Source organism: Sapajus apella, unplaced genomic scaffold (genome assembly GCF_009761245.1).
Source record: "Sapajus apella isolate SASKATOON/1434 unplaced genomic scaffold, GSC_monkey_1.0 scaffold81, whole genome shotgun sequence".
NCBI lineage: Eukaryota > Metazoa > Chordata > Mammalia > Primates > Cebidae > Sapajus > Sapajus apella.
The window spans coordinates 3,708,235-3,714,496 of NW_022437021.1; the positions used below are offsets into that span (position 1 = coordinate 3,708,235).

Below are 6,262 nucleotides of genomic sequence, written 5' to 3' on the forward strand. Positions count from 1 at the left end.
GCCTTTAAAGGAATTCAAAATAGTGAACTTAAAAAAACTCAGCAAGATACAAAAGGATATAGACAATTCAACATATCAGAAAAACAATTTATTATCTGAATGAGACATTTAACAGAGATAAATATCACTTTAAAAAACAGAAATCTTGGGACTTAGGACCTCAACAAAAAAATTAAAAATACAGTTGGAAGCTTAAGCAGACTAGATCAAGCAGAACAAAGAATTTTTAACTTAAAACCAGCTTTTTGAAATAAGTCAGTGGAATAAAAAGAAAAGAGAATGAAATATGACAAAGACAGCCTACAAGACCTATGAGAAACTATTAAGCAAACAAAAATTTACATTATGAAATTTTCACAAAGCAAAGAGATAGAGAAAGGCACAGGAAGCTTATTTAAAAAATAATAGCTGGAAATGTCCCATGTCTTTAGAGAAATACGGATATCCAGATCTATGAACTAAAAAGATCCCAATTATATTCAACCCAAATAGGTTCCCTCTGAAGCATATTATAATCAGCTGTCAGAATCAAACACAACGAGAGTTTTCGAAGCATCAAAAGAAAGTGTCAACTCACAGGCAAGGGAATTCCCATTGGATTATTAGCAGGTTTCTCAGCAGAAACCTTGCAGGCCAAGAAAGAATGAATGAAATAATACATTAAAAGTGCTGAAGGAAAACAACTTCCATCCTAGAATACTATTCCCAGAAAAGCTATCATTTTGAAATGAAAGAGGAAAAAAGTTTTTCCCAGACAAGCCAAAGCTGAGAGAATTCATCACCACTATGATAGCCCTACAAGGAGTGCTTCACTTAGAAACAAAAAGATGTTAATTTCTTATATGAAACCACACAAAAATGTAAAACTCACTGGTAGAGGTAAACTCAGAATCAAATTCAGAATATGCTATTACTATAATGGTGGAATATAATCTTTCACATATCTAGTATGAAGGTAAAAGTCAAAATGGTCTACAATAACCATAGTTAAAATTAATTGTTAAGGATTACACAATATAAAAAGATGTAAATTAAAGCAAAAAAAATTACCAGTGTGTCCAGGAGAGTAAAAGTCTAGAATATTTACATGCAACCAAAATTAAGTTGTTATTAGCTTAAAATAGTCATCTATTACTATAATATTTATCAGTGTAAGCCTCAGAGAAATCATGAAAAAAATTGCAGCAGATACACAAATGAGAAAGGAATCACAGTTTATGACTACAAAAATCCACAAAATCACAAAAGTAAACAAGAGAGGGTGAAAAAGGAAAAGGAGAAAAAATGTCTACCAAATAACCAGAAAACAACTAACAAAATGGCAGAAGCTAATATCCTTGAATGAAAATGGATTAAACTATTCAATTAGAATATATAGAGTGGGTGAATTTAAAATTAAAAAACACCCAACTATATGCTGTCTATAAGAGATTTGGCTAACCTGCAAAAACACACATAGACTTAAAGAAAGAGAAAATGATATAACATGCAAATGGAAACCAAAACAGAACAGGACTAGCTATATGTATATCAGATAAAATAGACTTTAAATCAAAAACAGTAAAAAGAGACAAAGATAGTTATTATATAATGATAAAGAGGTCAATTTAGCAAGAGGATATAATTGTAAATATAAACGCACCCAAAACCAGAGCATCCAAATATATAAAGTGAATATTACTAGATATAAAGAGAGATACAGTAATAGTAGAGAATTTCAACACCCCACTTTTAGCAATTAACAGATCATCCTGACAGAAAACCAACAAAGAAACATCAGATTTAAACTACATTCTAAATCAAATGAAACTAACAGACATTTAGAGAACATTCCACCCAACAGCTACAATTCTTCTCATCAGCACATGGAACTTTCTCCAGGATAGATCATATATTAGGCCACAAAATAAGTCTCAACATGCTTTTTTAATGTAAATAATATTGGGCATTCTTTCTGACCACAATAGGATAAAACTAAAAATCAGTAACAAGAGGAACTTCTGAAACTGCATAAATACAAATAAATTAAAAAACATATTCCTGAGTGACCAATAGGTCAATAAAGAAATTAAGGAGGATATCAAAAATTTCTGGAAATACATGAAAATGCAAACACAACATACCAAAATCTATGGGATTCCGCAAAAGTACACGAAAGAGAATTTCATAGCAATAAATGCCTATATCAAAAAAGTAAAAAGATTCAGATAAACAGCCTAATGAAGCACCTCAGGATCTAGAAAAGCAAAATACAACCGACCCCTAAATTAGTAGAAGGAAAGAAATAATAAAGAATTAATTAGTTTGTAGAAGTAAAGAATTAATAATAAAGAACAGAGCAGAAATAAATGAAACAGACTAAAAATGCAGAAAATTAACAAAATGAAAAGTTGCTTTTTTTTTTTTTTTTTTTTTTTGAGACGGAGTCTTTCTCTGTCGCCAGGCGAAACGTTGCTTTTTAAAAACGATATACAAAATCAACAAACTTTTAGTTAAACTAAATTAACAAATGAAAAGTTGTTTTTTAAAAAAGATACACAAAATCAACAAACTTTTAAACTAACTTTAAAAAGAAAATATTCAAATAAATAAAATAAGAAACTTAAAAGCAGACATTACAACTGTTATCACTGAAATACAAAGGATCGTAAAAGACTTATAAACAACTAGACAGCAACATATTGGAAAACATAGAAATGAATAAACTTCTGGACATACACAACCTGCCACAATTAAATCATAAAGAATAGGAAAATCTGAACAGACCATTAACTAGTAACAAGATTGGATGGCTAATAAAGTCTCCCGTCAGAGAAAAGCTCAAGTCCTGATGGCTTCACTACTGAATTCTACCAAGCATTTAAAGAACTAGTACCAATCCTGTGCAAACTAATAGAAAAAATTAAGAGAGAATTCTTCCAAACCCATTCTATATGCTAGCATTATCATGATACCAAAACCCGATAAGAACCCAACAACAGCAAAAAACTATAGGTCGGAGGCTAAGGTGAGCCCGGGCGGCGGGCGGACAGGCAGGGGCTGGCGCGGGGCCAGGGGGCTCCGGGCGCGCCCACTCGGCCGCCCATGGACTAACGCAGCTAGCGCAGGTGTGGGACGCAGCCTCCCTCAAGCCGCTGCCTCCTCTGGCGGTGCTTCCTCAGGCGGCGGCCCCGGGCCATGGGCTCGCAGGGCAGCCTGGTGAAGAGCTACGACTTACCTTCTCAAGTTCCTGCTGGTGGGCAAGGGCGAGATCCTGGAGAGCTTGCAGGACTGCGCGGCCGAGTCCCCGTATGCCTACAGCAACAGGATCGACTACAAGACCACCACCATCCTGCTGGACGGCCAGCGCGTGAAGCTGGAGCTCTGGGACACGTCCGGCCAGGGCTGGTTTTGCACCATCTTGAGGTCCTACTCCAGGGGCGCTCAGGGGATCCTTCTGATGTATGACGTCACCAACCGCTGGACTTTTGACAGCATCGACTGCTGGATCAAGGAGATCAACGAGCATGCGCCCGGAGTCCCCGGATCTTGGTTGGAAACCGGCTGCACCTGCCCTTCAAGCGGCGGAGTCCTAACGGAGCAGGCCGGCGCATACGCAGAGAAGAACTGCATGACCTTTTTCCGAGGTCAGCACCCTGTGCAACTTCAACGTCATCGAGTCCTTCACGGAGCTGTCCCTCATCGCACTCAGGCGGCACGACATGGAGAAGATCTGGAGGCCCAACTGAGTGTTCAGCCTGCAGGGCCTCTGCTGCCGGGCCATCGTCTCCTGCACCCCGGCGCACCTCATCAACAAGCTTCCACTGCCCGTCACCATCAAGCCACCTCAAGTCCTTCTCTATGGCCAACGGCATGAACGCGGTCATGATGCTCGGCCGCTCCTACTCCCTGGCCAGCGGGGACGGGGCGGTGGCAGCAAGGGCAATAGCCTTAAGAGGTCCAAGTCCATCCGCCAGCCCCAGAGTCCCTCCCCTCCCCTCAACTGCTCACGGAGCAACTGTAGTATCTCCTAGCAAAGACGGGTGGGGCCGCGGTGCAGATGCTGGAGGGGCTTGAGGTGGACGCTCCCGGCCAGAGGAAGGGCCAGCGCCGTCTGCATGGAAGACTGGCCACACAGCTGCCTCGGAAGCGCTGGGCTTTCCTCACACCTGAGCCGGATGCGGGGAGGAGCATACACGGAGCACGCGCGGCAGGCGGAAGGAGGGTGCGCGCCTGCGCTGCTGGTGCTTCCGAGAATCTTGGTTTGCAGCAAGCCGGGCTTCCCCAGCTGCCTGGGCACCGCTGGCAGGTAGGCTGGCTCGCCTTTCTTATTTATATAGAGAACACTTCACCCTTTTTCTCAATTTTTAAGAGGCCTTCAGGGAAGCCTGGGTGTGGCCCCGTGGTAGACTGGTGACTTTATGGCCACACCAGCCAGGTGGACGCACTTGAGACGCCTCGGGAGGGGATTTGTGGCAGCGATGGGAAGGAGTTGTCCCGTGAATCCACGCGCGCGAATGGCGGGGCTGCTCAGAGGCCAGGGGAGCAGACGGGGCCGGTGCTTCCTCTGGAAGCTCAGGTGACCTCTGCCCTGGTTCCCATGGGCCGCTCTGACCTCAGTGGTCACCGTGCTGGCAATGGTTGGAGGGTGTGGCCCTGTGGACAGAGCCCAAGCAACACTCAGGAGAGGGGAGAAGTGAGGTGCGCCTGCGAGCCCACACTTGTTGCTCCCCAAATTCCTCCCGACATGGGGCTGAGAACCTGCTGTGATGTGACACCTTCAGGGACGTTTATCACTCAGAACTAAGAACAGCATCTCTCCCACCCTGAAGAGGGCAGAGCTATCTGTAGTCTTACGAATACTTGACGGGCCGCAGCTCACCTGCCTCCGGCGGCATCTGAACCCCCACACCTGCGTGCAGACTCCTGTTCTCAGCAGCTTCTGTCGCTGGTCCTGGTGTCCCCACAGCTGCTGCCCTCCTGTGAGGTCGCACAGCATCGGGACCATCCTGACCTGCTCCTGCTTCTTAGGGAGGCAACTGCCTTGTCCATGTCCACGTTAGGGCCTCGGGAGGCTAGGCCCCTCCTCAAAGCCCCAGCAGCTCGGCACTCGTGCTGAGCCCCAGGTACGCAAGGCAGGCCACCTCTCTCCTTCTGAAGCTATTGGCCGCTCCTCTGTCCAGTGCTTCTACTCACATCTGCACCCAGCAGCCGCAGCCCGCAGCACTTGTGCTCACCTCTACCTCCTAGCCTCAGGCCGCACGGCACAGCATGGCCAGCAGGCAGAAGGAGCCCTCCCAGGGCCAAGACCCCCCCCCACAGCAGGGACTCCATGGCACATGCTTCCCAAGGTGGCCCCACGGAGGGTGCCACCAGGCACCAGTGGACTTGAAGCCCCATGGCCGGTTCCCAGAGATAAGGGGCGGGGCCTCTGTGAGCTGCTAGGTAAGTAAGGGAACTTCGGCCAGGCAGCCCTGCCACGTCCCCCAAAGACCCTGGCTTCCTGATCCAGCTTCCCTGTCCTGGCCCTACCTGTCCTCTTGCTGCCAACAGGGCCCTTGTTTGGGATTATGAACAAACCACACAGGCTTTGAGGATCTAGACGGTCCTGTGTTCACTACCCTCACTGCTGTTAGACACTCATGCCATTTCTGGTTCTTTCCGAACGTTCTTTCTTCTTTGTACAGTAAAAGTAATTCTGCTGTGGGGGAACTGTAGGTCAACATTTCTGATGAATATAGATGAAAAATTTATCAACAAAATACCAACATACAAATTCAGTAGCTCATTAAAAAGCTCATTCACAATGATCAAGTGGGATTCATCCCAGGGATACAAGGATGTTTCAATAGTTTCAACATAAGCAAATCAATAAATATTATTTATCCCATTAACAGAATCAAAGACAAAACCCATATGATCATTTCAGTAAGCACAGAAAAATCATTTGAGAAAACATTCCTTCATTATTAAAAACTCAACAAATGGGGCATAAAAGAAACACACTTTTTCAACACAATAAAGGCTATATATAACAAACTCACAGCTAACAGAATGAAATGGGAAAGGTTCCAGATCTTTTCCTCTAAGATCTGGAAGAAGATAAGGATGCCCACTTTCAACATTTTTATTTAACGTAATTTTGAAAGTCCTAGGCAAAGCAGCTAGTTTAAATAAAAGAAAGAAATAAAGGGAATCTAAATTGGAAAGGAGGAAGTCAAATTTCTCCTCCTGCTGATTACATGATCTTATGTATAGAAAACCCTAAAGACTACACACACAC

At 44.1% G+C, this 6,262-nt stretch overlaps 1 pseudogene; it reads left to right on the plus strand.

Annotated features, from left to right (window-relative positions):
• The first annotated feature begins 3,177 nt into the window (after positions 1–3,177).
• On the plus strand, positions 3,178–4,013 carry LOC116533281 (annotated as a pseudogene).
• The last annotated feature ends 2,249 nt before the right edge of the window (positions 4,014–6,262 follow it).